At 36.2% G+C, this 27,875-nt stretch overlaps 1 protein-coding gene and 1 pseudogene across 1 annotated transcript in view; both read right to left on the reverse strand.

Moving 5' to 3' along the window:
• KCND2 (potassium voltage-gated channel subfamily D member 2) overlaps positions 1-27,875 on the reverse strand; it is a 489,988-nt gene that overhangs the window by 407,846 nt on the left and 54,267 nt on the right. The window lies entirely within an intron of this gene.
• On the reverse strand, positions 10,510-18,754 carry LOC116569494 (annotated as a pseudogene).

Below are 27,875 nucleotides of genomic sequence, written 5' to 3' on the forward strand. Positions count from 1 at the left end.
ATCTAGTGTGAGTAATCTGGTATTATTCCACCACTAGCCCATCTTGTCTTGTCTTTGCGTCTGTGCTATCGTAACATTATCTTGTTATAAACCGCCTCAAGTCTATTTTGGAAGAAAGTGAGATATGATTAAAATATGTAAAATATGCAATACAAGGCTAAATATGAAGGTGCTGTTTTAAAGCTGTTCTCTTTGGTTTCCTTTCTTTGTTCCATGAATAATGTTTCCTACATTTCAGCATAATCCTAAACAGCTGTGCTCTCATTACTGCAATATCTGTTCCTATACACTCGATGTTGTCTGGTTCAGTTCTGAGTAGGCGGCATAGTCTGTTCTCCATAATTTGTTTTCTAATGTATATCCACTTGTGTGTCATATTAGTTATTCTATTTTTCCCTAAACTGTGGCTAAATTAAGATACTTTTCAAAGTAATAAGACAATCTAGTCAAGACCCTTTCTACATAAGATATGCACAGTGCAGTTGGTATAATTAAGATAACAGGAAATATGATTTCCTTCATAACAATCTGAAACCATAGAATTTATTAGGCCTATATCCAGATGTAGATTCAGGATAACTGTGATTCCTTAGACAAGTCATTTGAGTACTTAGATGAATTTCATTGTTGAAATGTATTACATGTTCTTTCCTACTCTCACTGTTATTCACTCTCTGAAAAATACACTTGACCAAATTTTCGGTGTCTTGCAAGGCACACTATACCATCCATCCCTCCTGTGAAACAGTATCTGCCTGGCTAGTACCCAGATAGCTTAAACTGATCCACCCATTTTCCACATTCTTATAATACACAGTGTTCATCCTTCTAATGTAACATCTAGTAACACATCAGCTCAGCTCTGGAATGGACCAACTGGTACACCTGTAAGCCCGTATGCCCCTTGACATACATTTAGACTGCATTTCCCAGACTCCTTTTATCTGGGTGTTTCATCTGGCAAGTTCTGGCCAGTGGCAAGTAGGCAAACATAATGCTCACCACTTTAAGGCGTCATGACCTACAGCACTTTTTAAATGCTTCATGCACTCTCGTTCTTTGTACTCTTCTACTGGCCACATGAAGAGGATTCAACAAGGACTACAAGATTATAGGGAATGGCAGAAGTCCTAGGTGCTCTGGGACTTCTATCTTATCTTCTAGCTATCATACGACTGTATGATATGCTCTAGGACTTCTATCTTATCTTCTAGCTCTCATAGGACATATGATAAAGCTCCTCCCTCCACTCCTTGTTTGTCTTGCATCAGTTTTTACCCCTCATTGATCATATAAAGGCCAGAAATTTATCTTCATGCTCTTTAAAGTTCTCTATATAACTGGAGCACCTGGGTGGCTCAGGTGGTTAAGCGCCCAACTCTTGGTTTCGGCTTGGGTCATGATCTTATAGGTGGTGGGATCCAGCCCTGAGTCAGGCTCTGTGTTCAGTGTGGAATTTGTCTAAAAGATTCTCTTCCTCTGCCCCTCCCCATGGATCGTGCTCTCTCTTTCTCTCTTAAATAAATAAATAAAATTTAAAAATTCTCTATACAACCAATTACAATCATTTAATAAGATTAATTCAACATCAGTGTATTTTAACAGAAAATACATATCATTTTCCATCTCGTCACATTATCATTCAGTTATATGCATTTCACTATTCATGAAATATTCTAAATAATTATTTAATGCAGTTTTATGTTATCCAATGATCATGCTAATTATATATCCACGTAATTTAAGAAAGTAAAAAAAAACCTTACTGCTCACTTTATAATTCACTAAAAAGAAAATGATAATGTCTAGATTTTCTTTTTGTGACTGTTGTTTCCAGTAGATGTTATAATAAGTGATATACAGCCAGAAATTGAAAGAAAAAAAACAAAACAGTAAGAGTCCACAAGCACATTTTCAAGTCACTGAAATAACACATAGTTGGTGTGTATGAATGAGTTCATGAATCATTTATCCATGGTGATGGAAATAGACATTATGTACCCCAGAAGTCTTTGTTGTGGTACCTTGTAAAGATGTTCAGTATTTGAATACTTTAAAGGGAGGGAACTAACATAAATTAGATGTTTTTTCAGTGCCAGGTGTTTTACATAAATCGTTGTTCTTACCCCTCACAATAACTCTGTGAGGTAGTAGTTTTTCTCCTCATAGCAGAGATGAAAGTTAAGAAAGAACGTAGCTCGTAAGTGGCAGAGCTGTGACTGAAACCCACAACTGCCTTATTCTTTCATACTTTTTCTTTCTAACACAGAACTCTCTCTAGCATTGTTCACCTACATATTTTTTTTAAAGATTTTATTTATTTACTTGACAGACAGAGATCACAAGTAGGCAGAGTGGCAGGTAGAGAGAGAGGGGGGAAGCAAGCTCCCTGCTGAGCAGAGAGCCCAATGCGGGGCTCGATCCCAGGACCCTGGGATCATGACCTGAGCCAAAGGCAGAGGCTTTAACCCACTGAGCCACCCAGGCACCCCATACCTACATATTTTTTACGACATATTTGTTTGAAGCACTTTACTTCTCTATTCTAAATATCAACACTTAAGTTGATTAGTTGTTATTATTTAATGAGTTTCTATATTATGCTAGCTGTAGAAAGTTTTAAAAATCACATAAGAGATTGCCTATTATAATGTGGTCCTATTGAAAGATGGCCACTTTCATTCTTAGGATTGTTTCTACACCATTTTCCTTCCCTGCTCCCTATAAATTCTGGCATTTACTTTATTGTCATTAGATTACATTGCTCATTATCTTCATTGCTGCAGTCACTGGATTATCTTGCAATTAACTCCTCCACGTTTCTCAAGTATTTTAGATCCTGCCTCTCTTCCCAACATAACTCTTGACTTAATTCTAGATACTTTCAATATATACATATATGATCCTTCCTGAAATTTGGCCTTTTGATTGCTTGATCTTCTTTCTTCTAAATATCTTGTCCTTCATATTATTTTAACCAATCAGTGCCCTGGCCATTTCTAGACCGATTCATTACAAGGAACACCCATACTTCCATAATTGGTTTCATGTATCCAGTTCTCTGACCATCATCTCCTATCTTTTCAGCCCAATTACTCTAGTATCTCAGCTCTAACAATCCATTGGGACCATCAATCAATTGAACTATAAACATCTCAATGTCCCTCAACAACCTTTACTAGGCAAATTACAATCCTGCTTAAATCTAACTCTGCCTCTTTAGCACTTGCATATGGCAGCTAATTATGCATGCAGAAATACAGGACAGCTCTGAATGATCTCACCTTAAATTCAGTTTGACAAACTCTTGGAGGTCCTTCAAGCCTACCCACAATCAACTATATTTCACTAGTTTATGTATTTTCTACTATCCTGTAGTACTATTTCATACCTTCACCTTTCTTCTTCAAAGACTTTTTTTCATTTATTTGAGAGTGAGTGAGAGCGCATGAGAAAGAGAATGAGCGGGGGTGGGGGTGATGAGACAGACTCCCCACTGAGCTGAGGGAAGAGACCAACATGGGGCTCAATCCCAGAACCCACAAACCCAGAACAATGACCCCAGCTGAAGGCAGATGCTTAACCAACTGTGACACCCAGGCACCCCTTTTCTACTTTCTTCTTAAATTTCCAACACATTCATCCTAATACTCCAATTTGATGACTTTGCTTCTTTTTTTTTTTTTTTTTCACTGAGAAAATTAAAGCAATGAGAAAGAATCTCCAGGAACTCTTATAGCCACATATGTCAACCTGCAACTGAACCCATATATTCTGCTCCCTGTCAGGTTTCTGGAAATAAATGATATTTACTCCTTTCTAAAACCTTCCCTTGTGTACTAAGTACAATTTCCTATCACCTATCCAAGGACCACACAATGGAATTTATTCCCTCTTATCTACATTATTATTTTTTTCTTATGTAGTAGAGATGAATACCACCAGCAAAAAATGTTATTCTTTTCTCATCTTAAAAAATCCTCCATTAAGTCCCATTTCACCTAACAACTATAACTCTAATTATCTTTTCCCTTTTGTAGCAAAATATCTTGAGATATTTGACTATACTCAGTAACACAGAATTCCATTTCTCCTCTTCTTCTGGAATCCTTGCCAATCAGATTTCCCCCTGATTATTACACCAAAACGATTCTTGTCAAGATCACCAATTACATCCAGATTGCTCTATCCAGTGGTCACTTTTCAATTCTTGAAACTCATCAACATCAAGTATATTGCCCTTCATGTATTTTCTTCACTTGGCTTCCACTATACCACACTCTTGCTTCTCTCCCAGCAACACAATAATGTTCCACCTCAGTCTCCTCTATTGGTTTCTCTTCCTCTTCCAGATCTCTTAACACTGGAGTTCCCTGATCTCAGTTCTTTATTCTTTCTTCTTCTCTGCCTACAACCACTACACTGTTACCTCAATCAGCACATAACTTTAATAACAGCAATATGCCCATATTACCCAAATTTATATGCCTTTCCCAGATGTGTCTTCTGAATTTCAAACTCATATATACAACTGCCTACCTGACAGATCCACTGAGATGTCAAATAGATATCTCCAAATTAACACATGTAAAGCTGAACTTCTCATCTCCCTTGTCCCTGCTAACCTATTTTACTGAGTCTTTTCCAATTCTCACTTAAAGGGATGGCCCATCCTTCCAGCTGCTGAAACAAAACTCTTGGCTTCATTCCAGATTTTTCTACTTTCACATTCATATCAAATTTGTTGGAACTCCTGTGGTAATATCTTAAAATATAGTCAGAACCCAATCCTCAAAATTTCCATTGCTACTCCCTTGATATCAAACTATCATTATTACTCTAATCATTTATTAACTGGTTCCTGTTTCCATCTATCTGCAAACTCTCTCAAGACAACAGTCAGAGTAAAATCCAAATTAGATCACATCTTTCCTCTGCTCCAAACCATCTACTAGTTCCTCTTTGCAGAGTCAAACTCAAGTCACAAAAAGACCCTACAGTAATTACAAGGTCAGCCTCCCCTTCCTTTCTGATCTAACCATTTCCTCACCCATTCACCTCCAACTGCCTGACTTTACTATCCAGTGAACTTACTAGGCATATTTATGCTTTATAGGGTTGTGCTAGTATAACTCTTTCATGAAATGTTGTCCTCTAGATAACTGCCTGCTTATTTTCTTGAAGTATTTCAAGTCTTTGCTCAGATGCCACCTTCTCAATGAGGTCAAATCTGACCACCTAAACAAAAAATGCAGCCTAATTCCCTTTTCTTTTCCTCTGTTCTATGTTTTCATTAGCACTTATCACTTTCTGGTATATAAATAATTTGTGTGTGTGTTCCTCTAATGTAAACTAGTGTCCAAACAGTGCCAGTCACATGACAGGTGCATAATAAACATACAAAATAATAAATGTATAAAATATTACATCATAAGCTTGGTCAAACCCACACATGCATGCATGTTTACACACACACAGCTCGAAAGAGAACTGGAAATTTGTCCTTGGTAACTGAAATACGATGCTCCACATCTAAAGGATAATTCATAATTTTGTATATGAAGCAATAGACTCTTAAAATTGTAAAGAACCTTAAAGGTTATATAATCCAATCATGCATATAATTTATATTTCTTCTGCATGTATTTCCCCATATTAATTCTCTGGTCTATTCTTGAATGCTGCAGTAACAAGGGACCTTTTACATGGTTTGTGGTGAGAAAATTAAAAGTCAAGGTTATGTAGTGTTGCCTAGGATTACATAGCAATTAAGGAAAATAGAATCAGAAACCAGTTCTCTTGCCTACTAGACTAGCATCCTTCACTGTATTCTATTCTGTATAGGAAACCTTCAGTGCATTTAAATATGTCTACTGGATAAACCAAATAACTGATATAATAAATGATAATCTAAAAAATACTTATTCAACTAAGTCAGGTTTAAAGCTTTATTAAGAGTCTGTATAAAGACGGACCTCAAAAGAACATGAAAAACACTCACTCATTTTGAAATTGAAATTATTTTGTTAGTTTATTCATGATAAAACAGTGATGTGAAAAAATAGTACCAATAAGAGATACCTGACCTAGAGAAAAATAATCCATGAAAAATCTGAGGTAGAGAATTCCATAGGTAACTTCAAAACACCATTATAATATGCTCTGATAAATCCACCTCACGTTAGAATGGTGAAAATGAGAATAAAAGAATGGACGTAATTTAGATTAAACAAATCCTTTGAAAAGTTTCCCTCCCAAAATAATTCAGGCAAAGACTAACTACATCACCTAGAGAATCACTGTACTTTCTACTAGTAGATGAGCTAAAAGAGGTACTGAAAAGAAAGAAAACCTAAACACCATGTCTGAATTGTGGAAGTGTTTCATATTTTAATTACGTTTTGGGTTTCTGCTCAGTGGAGCACACTGTGATACAAATAAATTTAAAAGAAGTTACAAAATTATAGGAGACGATGAAATATTCATAATTAGGATGCCTAAATACAACACAGAAATCATGACTAACAACTGTAAGTACTCAATAATATCATTAAACTCTTCAAATTCCTAGAGATCTTCATATCAGAATTCTCTTGTGTAAAGATGTTATATTTAATGGATTAAAGAACAATTTTTATTACTGTGAGTCTCTGAAATGTAAAACAGCCTGACATTTCTGATTTACTATGTCAGCTTATCATGTTCAAATAGACTTTATTCTGTGCAGTTCAATAAAAACTTTTAAAAACTTCAAAAGAACAGTGTCTTAGAATCATTTCTCAGAAGGAGGAAGTTCTTGATACTATGTCAGAAAATAGGAAAACTTTGTTTTCAAAACAACAAACACACCTCATTAAAACTTCTGTAAACTGATTCTCATTGAGTACTTTTCCTTCAAAGACTTCCTATACTTGTGTTCTTGTTTTGCCATTATATATGTATTTTATATACATATGCTTGCTTAAATATACTTTTGTACACTTGTGCATATAGTTTCTTAGAAAATAGAAGTTATGGAATTATAATTTTAGAATGGGGAGGGGGTTTACCAGTAATCTATTCCAACCTGATGAGGTTTACTGGTAGAGGACTGAAAGGGAAAGACAATTAAAAAACAACTTCTCAACAGAACTCAGGTCTACTGACTCTTGTTGAAGTGTTCTTCCTAGTGTTCTATACTACTGCTTCTCCGTATACACTAAGTTGACAGAGCCTCACTAAATAGAGTCTTTGCTAGGCACTGATATTTTATGTCATATACACATTAGATCTGATAATCTCTGCTTGAACAGATTTAGAAAATGACATCAACTTCAACTGCAAAAATTGCAACCTGCATGAAAACTCATTCGAAATATCCTTCGTGTTTTAAGTCACCTACTGTATGTAAAAGTTAAATAAATGAAAGAACTGCTGCTGTTTTTCCAGGTAAAGGAAAATAATACTATATGGTTATTCTTGTTTCAAAACTCAAATATAATATTTTAAAGATGTAGACCATATTCTGCAGTGTGATAAGTATAAATATGTGTAAAGTATTAAAAACATCTATTATTTTTTCTGTTTTCCATATATAAGTTCCATGAAGGGGAAAAAAGGGGGGGCAGGTCAAATCAAATTCTAACTAAATACACTGCATAGTCTATCTTCTCATTTCAAGCAGGGGCACAGTGTTTGGGGTTATAAACAAATCATTACTGGAGAGAAAATAACTTCTTGAGCCAGTGTTTATTTTAATGATAGTAATTCATTAAAACTACCTAGTGACCCCTTGAAAAAATACAGACAGTTAAAAAAAAAAAAAAACCTCAACAGCTAACATCATTTATCAAGGATGAAAAACTTTTCCTCTAGAATAAGGAATAGGACAAGGATGTCCATCTCACCACTTTTATTCAGCATAGTGCTATAGGTCTTAGCCACAACAATCAGACAAATAAAATAAAAGGCAACCAGTTTGGTAAGGAAGAAGTAAAACTTTCACTATTTGCAGATGGCATAATACTATATATAGAAAACTGTGAAGATCCTCCCAAAAACTACTAGAACTGATAAATGAATTCAGTAAAGTCACAGGTTATAAAATTAATATGCAGAAATCTGCTACATTTCTACATGCTAATAATTAAATAGCAGAAAGAGAAATTAAGAAAACAATCCCACTTAGAATTCCACCAAAAATAGCAGAATACCTGGAAATAAATTCAACCAAGGAAATAAATTCAACCAAAGACCTGTACTACAAAAACAATAAAGTATAATGCTAAGTGGAATAAGTCAGTCAGAGGAAGACAAATACCATATAATTTCACTCATATGTGGAATTTAAGAAAGAAAACAAAGAGACAAACAAAAAACCAGACTCTTAAACATAGAAAACAAACAGGTGGTTGCCAGAAGAAAAGGAGGTGGGGGGATTGGTGAAATAGAGAAAGGGGCTTAAGAATACACTTATCTTGATTGAACTTTGAAAAGTATAAAGAATTTGTAAATCATTATATTGGACACCTGAGACTAATATAACACTGTATGTTATTTATACACACATATAGATCTATACACCCTTGTCAATCCCACTCCTGCCACCAGTTGGAGATTTTAACAAGTATCCTAGCTGATACTTATGCACTGAATGTATCTCTACACTTTTTCCCCCTCATCCTGCTAGCCATCTACCATTAGTACAACTTACTGTTTCAGAAAAGTACTCAATTTAAGGAGACCTAGAATAACTATCTATGAAGGAGGATTTTTGATTTTTGTTAGCTTGATCAAAACTTAGAATCCAAATGGTTTGTGTAATTACCCATTTCTAATGTTAATATTATTGCCACTAATTATATTTCTATGTTGATAAGCTATAAGAAAATAAATAAATTTCTACCACATATGGAACCAGCCTTCAAAGACAGAATGTGTCAAGGGACTTGGAAAGAGCTCAAATTAAGCCATATATGACTGCAAGGAACAAACAAACAAAAGGAGGTGGCACTTTCATCACAGAAGACAATATGGACAATTTGGGGGAATCTCAAATCTAGGAGATGATAGTGGGAAAGCAGGGTGATTATTCACAGAATCACAGGCTCTCAGATCAGGAAACGTCTATAGCAATTATTCAATATAGTTTCCCATCCTCTCCTTACATAAATTACATAATATTCTTAATAAGAGGTGTGATGGCTTCTGATTGAATACTTCTCATGACAAATAAATGAGAAGGGGAACAAAAAAATGAAACAACCTGTAACTATATACCACCTTAAATAATAGGGTTAAGCAAAAAATAACTAGGATATAAAAAAATAAGTAGGATATATAGTTTTGAGTTTTTATATTATGATATGTTTACTTCTTTGCAATATTAGTTGTGTTATTACTTCTTTGTGCTTCCCTAAATTTGATTAAGTATTTGAGCCAAATAAAACAAAACTCATGATTAATATGAATGTAGTAATTAAACTGTGCTTCTAATGCAGTAACTTGAGGGAAGTTTTACTATGGAATGGCAATTCCCATACTATTGCTGCCTGTGAAGGGAAGAAAGAAGTAAATTAAAAGGAAAAAAAAAAGCCACAGAAAACCAAGTCTTGCTATCAGGGTCATTAATATGCCTCCCATGTGGATCACTCACCACCCCCCCCCCTTTTTTAAGGCTTAAAATGTATTTTAATAAGTTTACTGCATTACTGCTACATTTCTCAGAAAAACTCCAAAGACATCAGGGACAAATCAAACATGGTACACCAGTGGGGGGAAAAAAAATGCACAACATAACTACCTAGGATAGGCAAGGGTAAGAGCAACTGTCCAACCTTCAGCACATAGTAACCTTGCTCCCAAGATTGTACTAGGTCTATCAAGAAACCTGTGAACAGCAACATCACAGACACAAAAGGGCCATTCCTGGGTTGTCCTTACCCAAGAAAAAAGTTGGAGGCAACTTAATATGAGATTTTTTTAAAGGTACACTCCAAATGAAAATCTCTAAGAGAAAATGTCTTCCTTAGGACATAAGGGGTAATACATGGGATATAATAGAACCATATGTATCTTGTCTGTGACCTCTGTGGACATTTGCCTGAATTCCCACCTGTGAGTGAATGGAACAACGAGACGAAGGTCACTGGGGGAGGTTTGGTTTTGTGGTGTATGCGGCAGTGTCTCTGGGTTTCCAGGGTATAAGAACAAGAAAGCAAATACAACAGGATGAGTAAAGAATGGAATGATCAAGATTAATGGGAGCTCTAACTGGATCCATTTTGCCATAGTTCCTCCCCACCCACACCCCCAGGCCCTCAACAATCAAGGGAGACTTCAGGAATGTACCACACAGAATCAACTTGCTAAATGATAAACCACACAGAACTGATTTGTTAAATACCGCCCCTCCCTCACCCTCAGCCTCCCCCAAACTCCCTCAGAGTAGTGCAGGCAAGGAAGACCCAACTATTGGGAGAAACCTCTAACACTTTTCCATGGCAGAATTCAGTCTAGGCTAGGGTCCTTCTTTTAAGGGTTTATGAAAAACTAGACATGGAGATTTTTGTTAGTATCAGAGATGTTCGTCTGGAGCAAATTCAGCTCCAGGAGCTGCATGGTTGAACGCAGGGTGGGGGTGAGGCGGGGTTCCACTAATTGCCCCAATTTCTTCCATTGTAGCAGGTGGGCCAAAGCGTTCAGTTGTTGGTGGGGTCAATCGCCAGGTTCCATCTGGCATAATGGTGACAGGTCCTGGAGGAGCTGTGCCAGCTGGCACTGGAGCAGGGGCACAGTGACTCTGTTGTTGATGCCCACAGCACCTCCCATTGCCACCCGGCCCATCTGTATCTCCTGTTCTCTTGCATCAGGGCACGTTCCCTTGGATCCTTCCCACTGTAGCTGCCTCATTTCTTGCTGTTGCCGCCGCATCTCCTCCTCACAGCGCCTGCGCTCCTCCTCCCATCTAAGCTCCAGTTGCTTCCGTTTTTGCCTTTCTTGGTTGTGCAGCACTTCCATCCCCCAAAGTTCTTGATGCTACATCAAATCCTGTCTCATGAGCATGAGCTGGTGTCACGGTGGGCAGCCTCCGTCTCCAGCTTCTCACAAGTCCCTTGATGCTGCGGTCCGCTTGGTCCTGCTGCTGCTTCTCCGTCTCAGTGAGTGCCTTCCAGCACGTCGCATACTCATACTCCGAGGAGCCAGGCTGTGCAGAGTTGGGTGGCTGCTCTCACTCCGTGTGAAACGGCTCACTCTTTATCACCAGCTTCTCGGGAAGTCCGTCTTCATCATCCAGCTGGTCGGTCCATGGGCTCCACAGTCACAGGCTGAGTAAATACGGTCAGCAGGAAGGAGCCTTCGCTGCACCTGTCCAGAGCTTTCCGAGCAGCTGGCTTCCCTGAGAATTCAAGTTCCTTCCCCTGGGGGCCTTTCTTGATCATCCACAGTAACGACAGCCTTTTCCACCTGGCCAAACATGGAGAAGGCTTCCTCCAGCAGTTCGTCGGAAACACACCAAGGAAGGTTTCGGACTGCACTGGGTGCGCTGTGGCAGGCAGAGCACACACTCAGCCGCTTTCCATGGAGCGGCACATTGTCCAGCTCTGCGTGCGAGATCTCCCCTAGTGTTCATGTTTGCCAGCGGATAGAGCCAAAGCCCTTCTCCTTAGGAATGAAGACTCCACTTGCCATCCCATATTTCTCAAAGAGTTTCCTGTTCTCATCCTCAGTGAGGTCAGGAGGAGGACTGCCCACAAATTGCTGGTTGTGTCCGGTGAAGGTCTTCTCTCCTGGTTTCCTAAAATTCTTCAGATTAATAGTCAAGTGTTCATTTTGGCTGCTGGCTTGTTGTCCATTTGCGGGTCCTGTGGTGGTGGTGGCTGCTGCTGTTGCTGCTGCTGGTGACGCTGATGATGCTTCCTTGGAGTACGGCTTTGCTTCTCTGAGTTAAAGGTTTTGTTGCATTTTGCACCTTTTTATCGACTGTTCTCTTGGCAGAGTAACAGCAACACTGTTGTCCTCTTGGATTACTTCTTAAAACTAATTCTACTCCCTCAGCCTTGACCTTCTCAGTGGAGGAAGAGTGTCACCTGACAGAAACTTGGCACAGTCCACCTCTGGTGATTGTCACATCCACCTTGGAAAATAGATTCCTAAACCAAAACGTTATTCTATTCTGGAGGACAGAGTTAGGGTAGAGGGAGAATCTAGTTTTTCTTTACTTACTGCAGCACCGATTAACATCTTATGCCTAAAGAACTTACATACCAGGAAGACTCATGATATTTTACCATGTTGGGTCCTGGGGGTGATGCAAATAAATTAAAGCTACTGGTGACCCAAGTACCTGTGCGAATTTTAAGATGAAGTGAGACACATACTCTTGTCCCTATCCGAGGACAAGTTTCCAGAGTGGAATACCCTTACACAATAATTATGGGGCCAAGACCCTTAGCATAAACGCTAGGTATGGAAAATATGGTTTTATCGACTGTCGTTGAATGGCTGGTTTACATGCTCTCAAAAGGTAATTTTTACTCCTGAAAATGCATCCTCCAAGTCAGGAACAATTATCATCTCTCTGTAAGGACACTAGTTGACCTATGTTTCTTCAAAATGGCATCTGTTCAAATACTTCAAAATTTCTATTTTGATGCTTGAATATATTATTCTTTAGGCTAAACTGCCATGCTCTTTTACCTCTTTTGATGCTCATAAGATATGAAACCCCCTGTTTCTTCTTCTAAACTTAGGTTAATCCACGTTCCTTTTAAAGAGCTATACATTGTAACAGAAAACAAAATAAAAATGACTTCAAATGTTAAAAAAGTGTATTATCTCAAGAACCTAGTTTCTCCCACCACTACACTGCAGCAGACAAAATTCTGATTATAATTCATTTACATAAACTAAAAAATGATTATATTTACATGGCATTTTAAAATAAACATTTTTAAACTTACTCACAAGTTGTTAAGATCTAAAGTGCCAAAAGATGTTTTGGAAAGTGTTTTGGAAAATGGCCCTCAGAGATTGTCTGGAGATGCATGAAATGAAGTAGTAGTTTGGCAACAATAATGTATTTTTATTAATGTAAATAGCTAATTCTACTGAATCCAGTATCATTGTTATTATAGATGGAATTGGTTAGTTGAAATATCTGTGTTGATTAAAACAAAAGAATAATTGTAATATAATCAGTTAAATTTCAGAGAGTCAGAATTTATATCATCAGTGGACTATATTTTGGAAAAAAAAATAATACTTAGATTCTTCCCACAAATTTTTTTCTTGTATTTTTCTTACCCTTCAAACTGTGCCATATGGCAAAGGTCCTAAAACACTTTCTTGGAAACTGTCTGTTGGTTTCATTAAGACTTGGGTTGCTTTTCAACAAATGGGGCAGAATTTCTAAGAATCTGTCTATGTTTTATCATCCATTTCTTCTGGCGATTGACAATAGCCATCTGCAGGTGTAGAAAGAAACTAAACCTTGATGGGACCCAGCCAAGTAGTAAAGTTTCATTTGAATACAATTACATCAATTAATCTGTAGTTGCAATCTCTTTTTTTAGAAACAGATAATGTTTCATTTATTTCTTGCAATAAACTAATGAAAAAGTCACCGAACAAATTATGAATTTCCTTTCCAGATAATGTAATCCTGCTGAGCGTCAACTGTCTTAACACATCAGAATTAATATACAGAAGTGGTTCAAACAGGGTAGGACCCAGGTCTCCCTTCCTCCAGCCCCATGCACTTCCAATGGACAGAGGACACTGTAGGGAATGCTTATCATAAAGACTGATTCTAGAAGGTAGCCAAAACACTGAAGACTATTCACAGCAACTCTGGGTGAGCGTATTGATTTACATATTTTAAAATAGTATGTGAAGTAAAGTAATTCTGAATGTGTTAAAAAGCTGTCTTTATTATCTTGGCTAAATTTTTCTTTGCTTAATTTCGAAAGATTGTCTAGTTCCCTTTTCACTTAATAAAATGATTTTGTATGAGCCTTTATGTAAAATTTTCAACCATTTAGGCTCTAGAAACTAAAGTAGGCCATTGATTAATGCCATTTTTTTTTTTTTTAAGAAAGAGGAAGAGAGAAATTTTAAGCAACCAAGTAACAGTGAGCTTTTATAATCTGTTTCTCTTTTGTACAGCTCTTCATGTGGTCATCTAGAGCAGGTTTCTGTCCCAAGTTTTATGAAAGACTCCTTTAAAAGAAGCTCCAAACTGGGATGCCAGAGTATTAAACATTCAGCGAAGCATTTAAGAAAAGTACGGGATATAAAGACTTCAATAGCCATTCATTTATACTGGAAACACGACTTGATTAAATGAAAAGCTAACTGTATTTGGGTTTCTTACATTTAATAAAGAACCTTCCAACTAATGTCAGCCAGATCTACCTACTTTTTCTTACTTGACATAATTAGTACCCTCAATCCTGTTTCACAAATGTTATCATTGATTTATAAGCACAAACAAAATATATGTGGCTTATTGCTTAATGACTTACACTTGACAATCCTAAATATAAGCTTTCCTATGCCACAAAAGGAGCTGATCATTGGCTTCAAGTTAGAAACATTTGAAAGATGATCCCATAAGTGGCTATTTGCATTTCTATGGTATTTTAAGGTGTGACTGTTTTATTATTGTTTTAATTTGATGGAGGATAAAGAGTGGCTTCTGATGTTCACTTGCTTATTTTACATTCTACTGATACTACTGCTGTAGACATTGGAGATAATCAGTAATATCAACTTAAGTTCAGTGGCACTGCAGGTGGAGGGGGGTTGATATACAAAATGTTAAAACAACAGAAAGAACAAAAAGGTAAAATGAGCACATAGAAGGAGGTCTTCACAAGATCCCTGCTTCCATAGAGGAGGTGATTAATGGGATTTAAAAAGAAAAAAAAAAAAATGAAAGCAGAGCAGAAGGATGGGACACAAGTGAAATTGCAGTATCGTAGCCAATGAGGTTTATCCGAGGCACGATTATTGCTAATTAAAAGGACAAATGAAAAAGGAGGGAGGCTATGGCTAGAGAGAAAGGGGTAAAATTAGGGTATTTTGAAATCTTAGAACTGGGGTGCCTGGCTGGCTCAGTCAGTAGAGCACATGACTCTTGTTGTGAGTTCAAGCCCCACCAATTTTGGGCAAAGATTTTACTTAAAAAGAAAACAACAACAAAAACTTAGGGGTCCCTGGGTGGTGCAGTCATCTGAATATTCAACTCTTGGGACACAGAATATTGCACTTCAATGTGCAGCCAAAGCTTCATGGTGACTTTAGAGAATTCTTCAGATTTTTTTCACTTACTTCAGAAGAGCTACAAGACAATTTATTATGGTGGCCTTTTTCTTTTAGCATGACAAATACTTACATGCTGTGTTAGAAGATAAATTATAAGCATAGGTAATCTGTTATACTCATTGTTAATTTCTTCAGTTACTTGTGGTGTTATGAAAGCTAAAACAAAGCAAAAACACTGATCTGATTGTTTCTGCTAACATGATAAATGCTACCAAAATGCCTTTCTAATCCCTTTCCTAACTACACACTACCTTCTCCCTCTCTCTCAACTTCTTTTCTTCCTTTCCTTTCCTCTCCTTCCTTCTTCTCTGTCTCTTTCTTTTTCTTTCTCTCTTTCTTCCTTAGGAAAAACACACCCAGTACCCCAGGCCAAGGAAAAAAGTAATTTTGAAAACTACCAAAAGTTTAGAACCATTAAAAACAGAATATTTCTTAAAGGATAAAGATGAAAAGGGCCTTACCTTGATCCTTTTTCATTATAAGTTACAATCATAAAATGACTAAATGAGAATTAAAATAATATTAATTGCATTAATGTTACTATTTATTTCTACTAATAAATGTGAGGAAGTTCAATAAGATATGATTAAAATTTAAATCTTAAAATGTTGTTTTCTTAAATGTTTCAAGCTATCCTGGCTATTAAACTTCAATAGTGTAAAAAGCCAAAATGCAGGAAAATGACACTGTTCTGAGATCTTAAAAAAAAGATGAAGAACAAAAGTCATGCAATGCAATATTTTAAGGTTATTTTTAACTTAATTTTCTTGTTATTTTTATCTTCACATCAAACCTGTTTCATTTCTCAGTTCAATTTCAGTTACATTTGTATGTAGATTTTACATAGTTAACAACATTGATAGTCTATAATCCATTTTAAAAATCCTTTCTGAGGTGTTGAAAGCATCCTGCTTTATTTAGAAACAGTAGCATAAAAATAATGAAATACCCAAATATCTACATATATTAATTTCTCTGCACCTGCATGATTGTTCTATCATTTTTCACATTCTAAAATGGAACTCATCCATCAGTTTGATATGAGCACATAAGCATAGTTTCTTGTGCCTTTTGCTTATTTCATCAGCTTCGTGTTTGAGTTTGATAAAAAGAAAAAACGGTATATTAAAAATAGTAATGTTAGCTAATGCTTACTGATTTTTTTTTTAATGTGCAAGGCACTTTTCTAAGTATTTAAAATAAAGACTCATTTTGCCCTTAAAACATCCATCTAGAGTAGGTATTTCATGATCCTAATTTTATAGAGGAAGAAACCAACACATTAAAAAGTATAAGCAACTTGCCCAAGTTTCCCATACTAATGAATGGGCAGCTGGGTTCCCAGCCAGTCTATGTTCTAGAGTGCCATCAATATACTCCCTGTATAGATCTTGTTTTATTTACAGCAAAACAAAGGAACAAATAAAAAAAATACTTCTAAATGGTGAAATTAATGGAGCATTCCACCAAAAAATCAATAGATGTAAAGTACATCGTAGTATATGCTGCATTTAAATCATGAATAAACAACATGGAGCCTGGATGAATTTGCAGCATAATCAGCAAGAATTTGCCACATTTTTCTAAAATCAGAAATTCTGGGGCGCCTGGGTGGCTCAGTGGTTTAAAGCCTTTGCCTTTGGCTCAGGTCATGATCCCAGGGTCCTAGGATCCAGCCAGGCATGGGGCTCTCTGCTTAGCAGGGAGCCTGCTTCTTCCCTTCTCTCTCTCTGCCTGCCTCTCTGCCTACTTACGATCTGTTTGTCAAATAAATAAATAAAATCTTTAAATAAATAAATAAATAAAAATAAAAATAAAATCAGAAATTCATCCAACTCTGTAAAACTCCCCATTGTATGGATAAAAGCAGGAAGAACTTCCTTCATTGCCAACAAAGAATTGGTTATTTGACATCTAGAGTGGCCTGTTTAAGGACAGTGTAGAAGTTTTTAATCAAATCACTGCAAATGCCAGAACTCAGAATATAGCTCATTCATTGTCAAAAAGGACTTGAGAAAACAGGAGTGCAAGATAAGAAAATACAAAATGATCAGAAAAAAGATATGTGTCCTCCTTTTATTTGCCAAAAATCTTCCATTTTCTATAGGGGAAAGCAAAAGAGATCTCCTTTAAATTCATTAAATTTTGTATTTTCACAAAAACAACAGAATAAACTCTTGGGAGATGTAACTGAATTTTGAAATGGCAAGGAAAATTCACATTAAGGTTCTGAATCAGAAAGTATGCATGGGTATAAATACATAATAAGTTAGTTATATTTTCATTATCTTGTAGTTTCTTCTTACCACATAATATTATTTTATTTCCATGACAGTAGATTACAGTAGCTGTCCATTAGCTAGGTTAAGGGGATTCATAACTGAATTAAGACAGGGCAAATAAGTAACCAATTGAATAATTTATAGTGAGATATTTTTATGGCATTTCCCAGATGACTTTAGTGAGATAAAAAAAAAATGTTAAAAAGTACTGAAAGCTGAGTTTCACAAATATCAAACATATACTTATTGATAAATCATCTATTAATTCACATAATTTATATGATAAAGAGCATACCACAAAAACAAATTTGAATGTATATTTTTTGTTTATTTATTTTTATTTTTTTGAGCGAGCAGGGGCATGAGGGGCAAAAGGAGATAGAGAGAATCATGGAACCCAATGTAGGGCTCCATCTCAGAACCCTGAGATCCTGACCTGAATTAAAATCAAGAGTTGGAGGCTTAACGGATTGAGTCACCCATATGGCCCTTGAATGTGTTTTTAGACTCCTAATACTTGAGGGAAATGAAAGGGCTGTTAATATGCCTATGCTTCTCATACATAAACTTGTTATTTTCCTATTTTGAAGCTAAGAACCAAAATGTGAATATCAAAGATAAGCAACCTATAGATTAGAAATTTCCCCCATTTCTTGATAATATTCCTGCCTTTCTTTAGGGTTGAGAGACATTTTATGTACTAATTCACTCACTTATTCACTCATTTATTATTTAAGATAAATTGTCTCCTCCTGAAGCTGTAATTCAACATATCCATCTATTCATAGCACAAGCTTAAGCATGCTTATGTTTGAAACAGACAATCCTGGTTTGCTTCCCAGTCTTCCTATTTACCAGCTAAATGGCTATTGTCAAATTACTTCATAACCACCAAGTTCCTCACTTATAATGTGAGAATGATACTAGTATCTACCCAATAGTGTGGTTTAAAGATTAAACGAGGTAAGACAGTATAGCAATAAGTAAATATTCAGTAAGTATTATTGACCACTGAGTAAAAAACTAATAATGAATTTGGCTATCTAAGTACTTAGGAAGTCCTTTTATAACGCCTCACAAAAGCTGTATAAGTAAGCAGTGGAAGGTCCATCAACAGAGACTGAACCACTGAAAGATGCACCACCAAGACCAGTTGGGAACGCCATGACATCACATCATAAAATACAAATAAATTCCAATGGCTGTAGTAGCTGGAATAATTATAGGAAGTAACTGAGTGAAATCAAAATATATGTCTTGGTAGGTATGTGTTATAGACCATAGTAGTTGCAGTGACACACGCCCTGTGGCATGATTTCAAACTGCACTAAAACAGAAAGGACTCAGTGGGAAGGTAATCAGATTATGGAATAGATATTTTCACAAAGTTTTACATATAACTTAATTAAAAATAAATTCCCCAAACTTTCAAATGATCTGGGGCAAGGTTGTTTTTTTTTTGTTTTCTGTTTTTTTTTAAAGAAGTTATGTTTTTAACTTTCTAAAAGAAGTCTCCTTCTGTAGGGAGAGTGATTATCTCTGTATACTTCTTTCAAAAACCTGAGTTTGCGTATCATCCCACTCCTTCATGATGAAACAGGGTTGAGTAAATACAGCAAAGGCTACAAAGGTGTCAAAAAGTATATTATGTGCCTCATATTAGAATTTATTATTTCCCGGGACCCCTGGGTGGCTCAGTTGGTTAAGCGGCTGCCTTCGGATTGGGTCGTGATCCCAGCATCCTGGGTTCAAGTCCCACTTCGGGCTCCTTGCTCAGCAGGAAGCCTGCTTCTCCCTCTGCCTGCCATTCAGTCTGCCTGTGCTCACTTTCTCTCTCTCTCTGACAAATAAATAAATAAATAATCTTAAAAAAAAAAAGAATTTATTATTTCCTATAATTTTATTAACTTATAAATTTCTTTAGTTGCCGCAATTGGGATTGATTCTAGCAAACAAAATTTTGTCTGTAGTATTGAAACAGTGAATCCCATTTAGTTTTAGGAAAGTAACTCTTGATGCAAGAGGAGAGAGAGAATTCTAAACATTAACTAGTTTGTAGAAGAAGCATTTTAAATAAATGGGGAGATGAAAACTTTTACAAACATATTCTGAATTTAGTAATCACTAAGGTTTCCTCCTAGAGCTGTGTCTGAAAACTCATGTTGGGACATCTGCATCTTAAAGGTTTAATGCAGCTCCTTTAAGTGAGTTGGGGGAAATCGGAGCGGGAAACAAATCATAAGACACTGTGGATTCTGAGAAACAAAACTGAGGGTTTTGGAGGGGAGGGGAGCTAGGGGTTGGGTGAGTCTGGTGGTGAATATTAAGGAGGGCACATATTGCATGGAGCGTTGGGTGTGGTGCATCAACAATGAATTTTGGAACACTGAAAAGAAATAAAATAAAATAAAATGAAAAAAAAATACTACCTGTAATCTCTAAAGGCCTTTTATGCTAACAAAAGACCATTAGTAACTATATGCAAATTCACACCCTGAATTCTAGAATAAACACTTCCAGAAGTTCTTAAACTACATTTTCCTTAACTTTTGAGCCTAAATTTAAGTAATTTGGCGAGCCTTGTAGACTGCATATTTTATGGCAATGTGGAAGTTTTATTATCAAAAAAGAGTAACACTTTCACATCTCAAAAAAAAAGTCCTTTTTTCTTCCTATTGTCCCACACAATTATCATTAAATATTTATTGACCAAGTATTTAATTTTTTTATCCTAGCTCCACCACCCTCTCAGCTGGATGTTAATAGAGTAGGCTACACTTGTTTTGGTCAGAACCATATACCTAACACACAGTTCAGAAATTGGCACTCACCCACTGATCAATGTTTATTGAAGGCCTATTGCTGTGTAGGCATAGTTAGTAGTACAAGGTATAATCCAGGTAAACCATGTCACTGCTTTCTTGCAGTTCACATTCTTGTGAGCAAGAGAGAAAATAAACAAATAAGCTCTCTACATATTTGCAAAGCATGTGAAAGAACAAACTGAATAAATATTGAACAAAAAATTAAATACCGAATCTCTGTTCTCTATTCTGATGATCATTATCTTGTACAACTTCCTCAAAGAGGTCTAATTCTCCAGTTTGGAGACCAAATAAAGTCTACCATAATAGACTATCAATTATTTTTTATTTTACTTCCATATCTATATATATATATACATGGATGTGTATGCACATTTATGCATATTGTTGTAATTGAATGAGTCACTTTAAGAAGCAGATTAATCCAAATATTATATGTAATCCCTTTTCCTTTTGAATTTTTTGGAGTTAAGACAGAAATTTCTACTTTTTCTTTCTTTCTATTTTTTGTTTTGTTTTTGTTTTCGTTTTGGCCAGATGTCCAGGATCAAAGTATAAAACAAATATCATTTTTCTATTCTACTTTGTCATAAAGTAATGAAACAATTATCATTGAGCTACACTAAAAAGGTTATGTTCAATTTATCAGAGTGCTCTGCTCAGGCAGCTCAAAAGAAGAGTAGGCCTCATCAGCACACAAGTGTTCTGAGTCATCTTTCCCAATCAAAGGATTACACATTTAACGTATCCATTGACAGTCATATAAAAATATACATATGTAAACTCAATATAAATATTTAAATTTATATACAAATGATAGTTTAATAATATAGTAACTTAAGAAAGTAGAACGTGCCCAGAGACACTTTCATTTGTAAGTTTCTATGTGAGCCCAACCATGTTATTTATCAAACTCGTGTCTTTAAAGAAATCAATTTGTACAATTAAGAAAAACTTTGAAAACCAGGGTTCCCAATTTCACTGGTAATTGAACTATTACTCTCATGCCTTCTTGTTGATGTCAGCTTTCTTTTCCTACTGTGAGTACTGGGATTCTTTATGACCAAAGGTCGACCACACATGGAAGCACATGTCAACATGACTGCCTCGATGTTAATCTCCAAGCCTAGGGTGCTATTTTCAAATGGTCGATTCTACTTTGAAATACTAACAAGTTTTCTGGGGCGCCTGGGTGGCTCAGTGGGTTAAAGCCTCTGCTTTTGGCTCTGGTCATGGTCCAGGCTTCCTGGGATCAAGCCCAGCATAGGGTTCTTTGCTCAGCGGGGAGCCTGCTTCCCTTCCTCTCTCTCTGCCTGCCTCTCTGCCTACTTGTGATCTCTCTGTCAAATAAATAAATAAAATCTTAAAAAAAAAAAAAAGTTCTGTATCTTTATGCCTCCCTAAAAAACATACATATTCAATGTGCATTTTTTTTCAATGTGCATTTTTTTTTAGAAATCACACACAAACATGTGCACACACACAACACACACATGAACAGAGTTTAATAACTCTATTTAGCACTAAAATAACTATGTGCTAACACATTCAGCATCTGTTCTCTTCAGTTCATTTTTTTTTTTTTAAGACTTTATTTATTTCAGAGAGAGGGAGTGCATGTATGAGAGAGGGTTCAGGAGCAGGGAAGGGACAGAGACAGAAGCAGACTCCTCCTGAGGGAGCCCAGCGAAACGCAAGGCTGCTTGACTTGACTTGACTCCACATGGGGGTCGATCCCAAGACCCCAGGATCATGATCTGAGCTGAAGTCAGAGGCTTAATCAACTGAGCCACCCGGGGACCCCGTCCATCCTGTCTTATGAAAAGAGGCACCCTTTAAAATTGTGTGTCCATATCACTCTCCTGATTAAAATAATTGGCATCTCTCAGTGTTTAACAAAGAAACAAATTCCAAAAAATCCCTTAAATTTCTTGCTAAGACACAACAAATCTTTCACAATCTGACATAGTCTACCTTTTTTAGCCTACATGACTTTCTTCTGTGTGCAGCTCTCCGGCCACACAGAACCATCTACTGCCTCCAACATACTTATCATTTAAAGCCTACGAATCTTTAAATTTATTCTCTCTACCTATAATATCATTACCCACTTTTTATAGGCATTTTTGAGCAATTTCCTGCTCATATTTTCTCGTTACTATAAATGTCACCTCTTCTGAGTTTCTGTAATGCACTTAAGGCATATTTTATGTATCTCAGCATCTCCTGAATGCCATATTTTGGGTACTCAATAAATGCTTATTGTGTTAATGATTAGTAATAATTGGAATCGATGAGAACAGAAAGACATCCTAAATTTGGTTTCTTCTTTCAAAGACTTCATAATGAAGTATGGAAGAACAAGTGTGTTGGACATAACCAGAACATTAGCTAGCATACATAAAGGAACTAGAAAGGAAAGTAAAAATCATAGAAAATAAGAGTGTGGATATGCATCTCTGCTAGGCACAAAGTCATATACCCTCACATGTGGAATCTCCATTTCTGAGATAATTTTTGATTTAAAGTATAAATACATTATTATAGTTTTCATTATAGAATACAAACAACAGAAAATATTTAAATATAAAACGTGGAGCACAATAAAATGTTCAATATGAAAGGCTTATTAATATCACAAAAATAAAGACCTTAGGAAAATTATGTTTAAAATCATTAATTTTTCTAGCAAATATTCTAATGATGTACACACGAAAACCATGGCTAGAAAGACAGCTATGTAATAATTATCTAAGTGTTTGTCCCAATAATTGCACAAATGCAAATTTAACAATCAACTGCTATTTTTTAATTCAGTCAGTCTGTACTTACCACACAATACTCTGATTGTTAATATACTTCTACAGTAGTCCCTGCTAAATTAAAAGATTGGAAGGCTGGACTATGGTCTTTAATGATGCATTCATGTGTCTACTACCTAGTAAAACCTACAAATATCTGATGAATGAATTTACTAAAGAACACATGAATGGAAATGACATCACCGAAAGTTAGGACGTACTCTCAAACAATGCATTTTGGACATGGGTTCCAAGCACAGCAACATAGGTGCACTGAACAATCCTTCATTCATTCACAAAGTATTTTGTTGCAGGTTCCAAACACCTCCATAGATTCTTTCACCTTAATGTATTAAAAAGTGAACTCCTCAGGGCACCAGCGTGGCTCAGTCGGTTGAGTGTCTGCCTTGGGCTCAGGTCATGATCCCAGAGACCCTGATGGAGCCCCGTATCAGGCTTTATGCTCTGGGGAGAGTCGGCTTCTCCTTGTCCCTCTGCTCCACCCCCTGCTCCTGCATGCTCTCTCTCTCTCTCTTACCCTCTCTCAAATAAATAAATAAAATCTCAAAAAAAAAAAAAAAAAGAACTCCTCTTCAACAAAATTACTGTTCTTGCATTCTTTGTGTTGTCCTACTCTGAATCTATCTACCAGGTTCAGATCACCGTCCTCCCGCCAACTTCCATTTGCCGTCAGTCATTCTAGCCCTTCGCTTCTCCTTTCTAAGGGCTGTGTCTTTCTCCGTTACTACATCTTCATTCTCATTTTCTTCCTTTTAAGCCATTACAATAAACTCTTAATTGGCTTTTCTGCTTTCAATTTCAAACCACTTCAATCAATTTTCCAAAGCACAGCCACATTGTTACTTCTTGACTCGAAATTCTTTAGCCAGTCCCTGTCTTTGACAGGATAAAGTAAAAGTCCTTTTGTAAAGAGAGAGGTATTTCCCTAATTTGCTGCCCACATGGCTGTGCACTGGCTGCATGGTAGATAAGCTTCACACACACACACACACACACACACACACACACACACACACTGAACCACAAAGACTACCAAATTCTCACATTTACAGGTTTTGCATCTGTGAGTCCTTGGATACTCTCCAATCTTGAACACCAGGCAGTGCCATATTCATTCTACCAGACCTTACTAAAATGACTTTTCCTTTGTGAATATTTCTTTAATTCCCCCCTGCAGATATGATCCCTCTTCCCTTTGTAACACCCCTGTTACCACTATATAATTCATTATTACACTTCTTACTGTTTGATGTCAGTCACCTACTCAAGTAGCATCTATCTCTAGTGCCTGGAACATATTCAGTTCTAAAATTATTCATTGTTTATTATCTTTTAAGTGGTACCAACTGACAAAGGAGCTCAAAGTGGAACAGAACCACTCAGACAGTTTGACTCAAGGATTTTTAATTTCTAAAATTAAAAATCAATTAAAATTCAATTAAATTGAATTTTAATTTAATTCAAATTAAAAATATTGAAAAATAATTTCAGTATTTTTCTTATTAATCTAAAGCATGATTTTCTTACTTTTCTATTTGCAAACCCTACACTAACACATGCACTTTAATATTTAATGCTGTGATATTGTGATTTATAAGAAAAAAAAATGTACATTTGGTCATTCAGATGACCAAAATATATTTCTTGTATATATTTATTTGGTTTTTGTCCAAGGTTCCTGGCTCGCCACTCCCAAAACCCTACGAATTTCCTAAGTGTTGAGAATAATAAAGTTATTTTTTGCTATGTTAATGGGGTGACTTTTGGAAAGCACCCAAGGACTGAGGCTGGTTGTCAGAACTGACCATGTGGTTAGAGGACTGAAACATTCAGTTTCAGCCCACTCCCCACTCCTACCCTCCAGGGAAGGGGGAGGGGCTGGAGATTCAGTTTAACAAGCAGTGGTCAATGATTTAATCAATCATTCCTTTATACTGAAGCATCCATAAAACAAAACAAAACAAAACAGAACAAAACAAAATAAAGGGGCTCAGAGAGCATCCAGGTTGCCCATCACAGGAAGATATGGCAATAGTGGCATGCCTGGAGAGGGCATGGCTGCCCTGTGCCCTTTCTGCAGACCTTCTACTATGCATTTCTTCTACCTCTCCATTCATAAACCAATGGTCTAGTAAGTAGAATGTTTGTCTAGGGGCACCTGGGTGGCTCAGTGGGTTAAAGCCTCTGCCTTCGGCTCAGGTCATGATCCCAGGGTCCTGGGATCGAGCCCCACATCGGACTCTCTGCTCAGCAGGGAGGCTGCTTCCTCCTCTCTCACTCTCCGCCTGCCTCTCTGCCTACTTGTGATCTGTCAAATAAATAAAAAAATCTTAAAAAAAAATGTTTGTCTAAGTTCTGTGAGCCTCTCTAGCAAGGCAATTAAACCTAAGGAGGGGATCATGGAAACCTCTGATTTCTAGTCAATCAGAATTACAGGTGACAATCTAAGTGTGCAACTGCATGTAAAATGACAAGGGTGTGGGGGCATGGTGGGGGGTGTGGTGGAGGGTGGGGGGGTGGAGCAGACTTGCAGGACTGAATCCTTAACGTGTGGAAAGTGTCAAAATCAAGTTGAGTTGTAGGACACGTAACTGGTGTCTGGGGTCCTGTTGTATGGGTGGCAAAATACCCCCTCTCCACACACTGGCATTGGTGGGTGTCAGGACCTTTTAAATGCTAACCAACTAATATCTATATGCCAAGAAACTATTTCATGGCTTAGAACATAGTATGATACTAATTAGCATATTTAGATAGAAACATGAAGTGTAATATTGATTATATGACTTCTACTACATTAAATGGAGAGCAAAAATGTTTCTATAGTAAGACTTCATAGAATAGAGATGTAATTATATTAAATCTTATCTCTAGTTTCTTGAAATATATAAAATATTGACTTGAAAATATAGTTATGTAAAGGATATTTTTTAAATGATTCCAAAATGATTTGGACATGGTTTTTCTTTCTTCGTATCTTAATGCAGGAAGGAGATATAAGAACATGGAGCATTTTAGGTGAATTAACTGTAGTATTATTTATTGTGACCTAACTTTAGAAGCAAGAAAGAATTTGCTTCTATATTCCCCTTTCCTTCTATTTCATAGCTAGTATTTTGATAAGCTTATCTACCTTATGAAGAAATTTAAAAGCCCAGAACCTATGCCTGATGTTAATAAGAAAGTCTATTGTAATATATGAAATATATGGAATAGAATGGTGAGTGTAAGGTCTGTGTCTTCTTTTTGGCTTAGATTTTTGTTTAAGAAAAGTGTAATCTGGTACAGTGTATTACTATTCTACAATTTATCCTTTAAAAATAAAAATAGCTCTACAGCTACTCCCTTGTTACTTCATGGCAATTTTGGAGGAATGCCTGAGATTATATTTAGAGCCCTGTAAGAAATAAGAAAAAAAAATCAACAACAATGAATAGCAAACTTAGGGTTCATTCAGGAAGAAAGTATTAGAATCATCTCTAATAATGAGGCTAATGGAAGGGAATCACAGCTCAGAAAATATAAGATAAATGCTCTAATGTTTCCATGCACTAATGCTATAAGGAAGAAGAGGATGGAAAACAGTAGGTGAAAGGCAAACTATGCTAATCTATTGAAGATAACGCTAGCATAAAATTGTCTTAAATTACAGGTGAATAATTTAACATGAAAAAAATATTTACAAAATTCGAAGTCAACCGTATGCTGACATAGGGTTAGTGTGCTTAATTTCTAGATTGCTACCAGATATATTAATGGATCTCCATTTCTTTATTTATAAATGTTTATGATATTGTCTCAAAAAGCAATAGAAATTTGTTGAAAGCCATGTTTTAAATCTGGTATGCTAGCATTATCTATGAATTTTATTTGTTTAGATCGACAAAACATACTTCCTGTTCTTCATGATTTGAGGTCTAGAAGAGAGTGTTCAAGTGCTAAAACTGTTGCATATGCCATTGAAGGGAGAACTTTCTCATGAGCTTTTGCCACAAAGTTATTTCAAGGGACTTTCAAAGCCATATGAGCTTAGTTAGCATTACCATTAGAAGAAAGAGATATGTTGCATACACATGTAAGAGTGGTGCTGACGCTATGATTAAATGTAAAGTATTATAAAAGTATTAATTCAGCACATGGTTCTGTCACTGTGAATAACCTTAATCAATAGAGAATTCATCTTTCATATGGAATAAGTAAAAGTGATTGATATTATTTCTGAAAAAAAATCAGGACTATGATCTAGATGTAACAATAAGATCAGCTTTTACATTTAATCATTCCTTGACTTTCCTTCCTATGGCATCACTGTGTACTTTGTAGGGTTACACTTTTCCTATCTTTAGGCAACTCAACACGTACTCTGAGCTCTTAGGTTCACTCATTTTAATTGTGTTTTTTCTTGTATGTTCTAATTTGAGTACTGATGCTAATTTTAGAGGTGAGAACTTAAATCATTCGTATTTTCTAGGTCTCGACAATAAAGTAGGAAAATTGGATCAAGACTTTCTCTAAAGTTCTTTCCAAATCTAACATCCCACAACTCTCTTCCACCTTAGAGTACACAGTGGCAAATACACAGCAGGTGCTTAATGAGTGCCTGCTTAATTAATATGGCATAGTTTTTACTACTTTATACA

The sequence above is a fragment of the Mustela erminea genome, chromosome 11 (assembly GCF_009829155.1).
Source record: "Mustela erminea isolate mMusErm1 chromosome 11, mMusErm1.Pri, whole genome shotgun sequence".
NCBI lineage: Eukaryota > Metazoa > Chordata > Mammalia > Carnivora > Mustelidae > Mustela > Mustela erminea.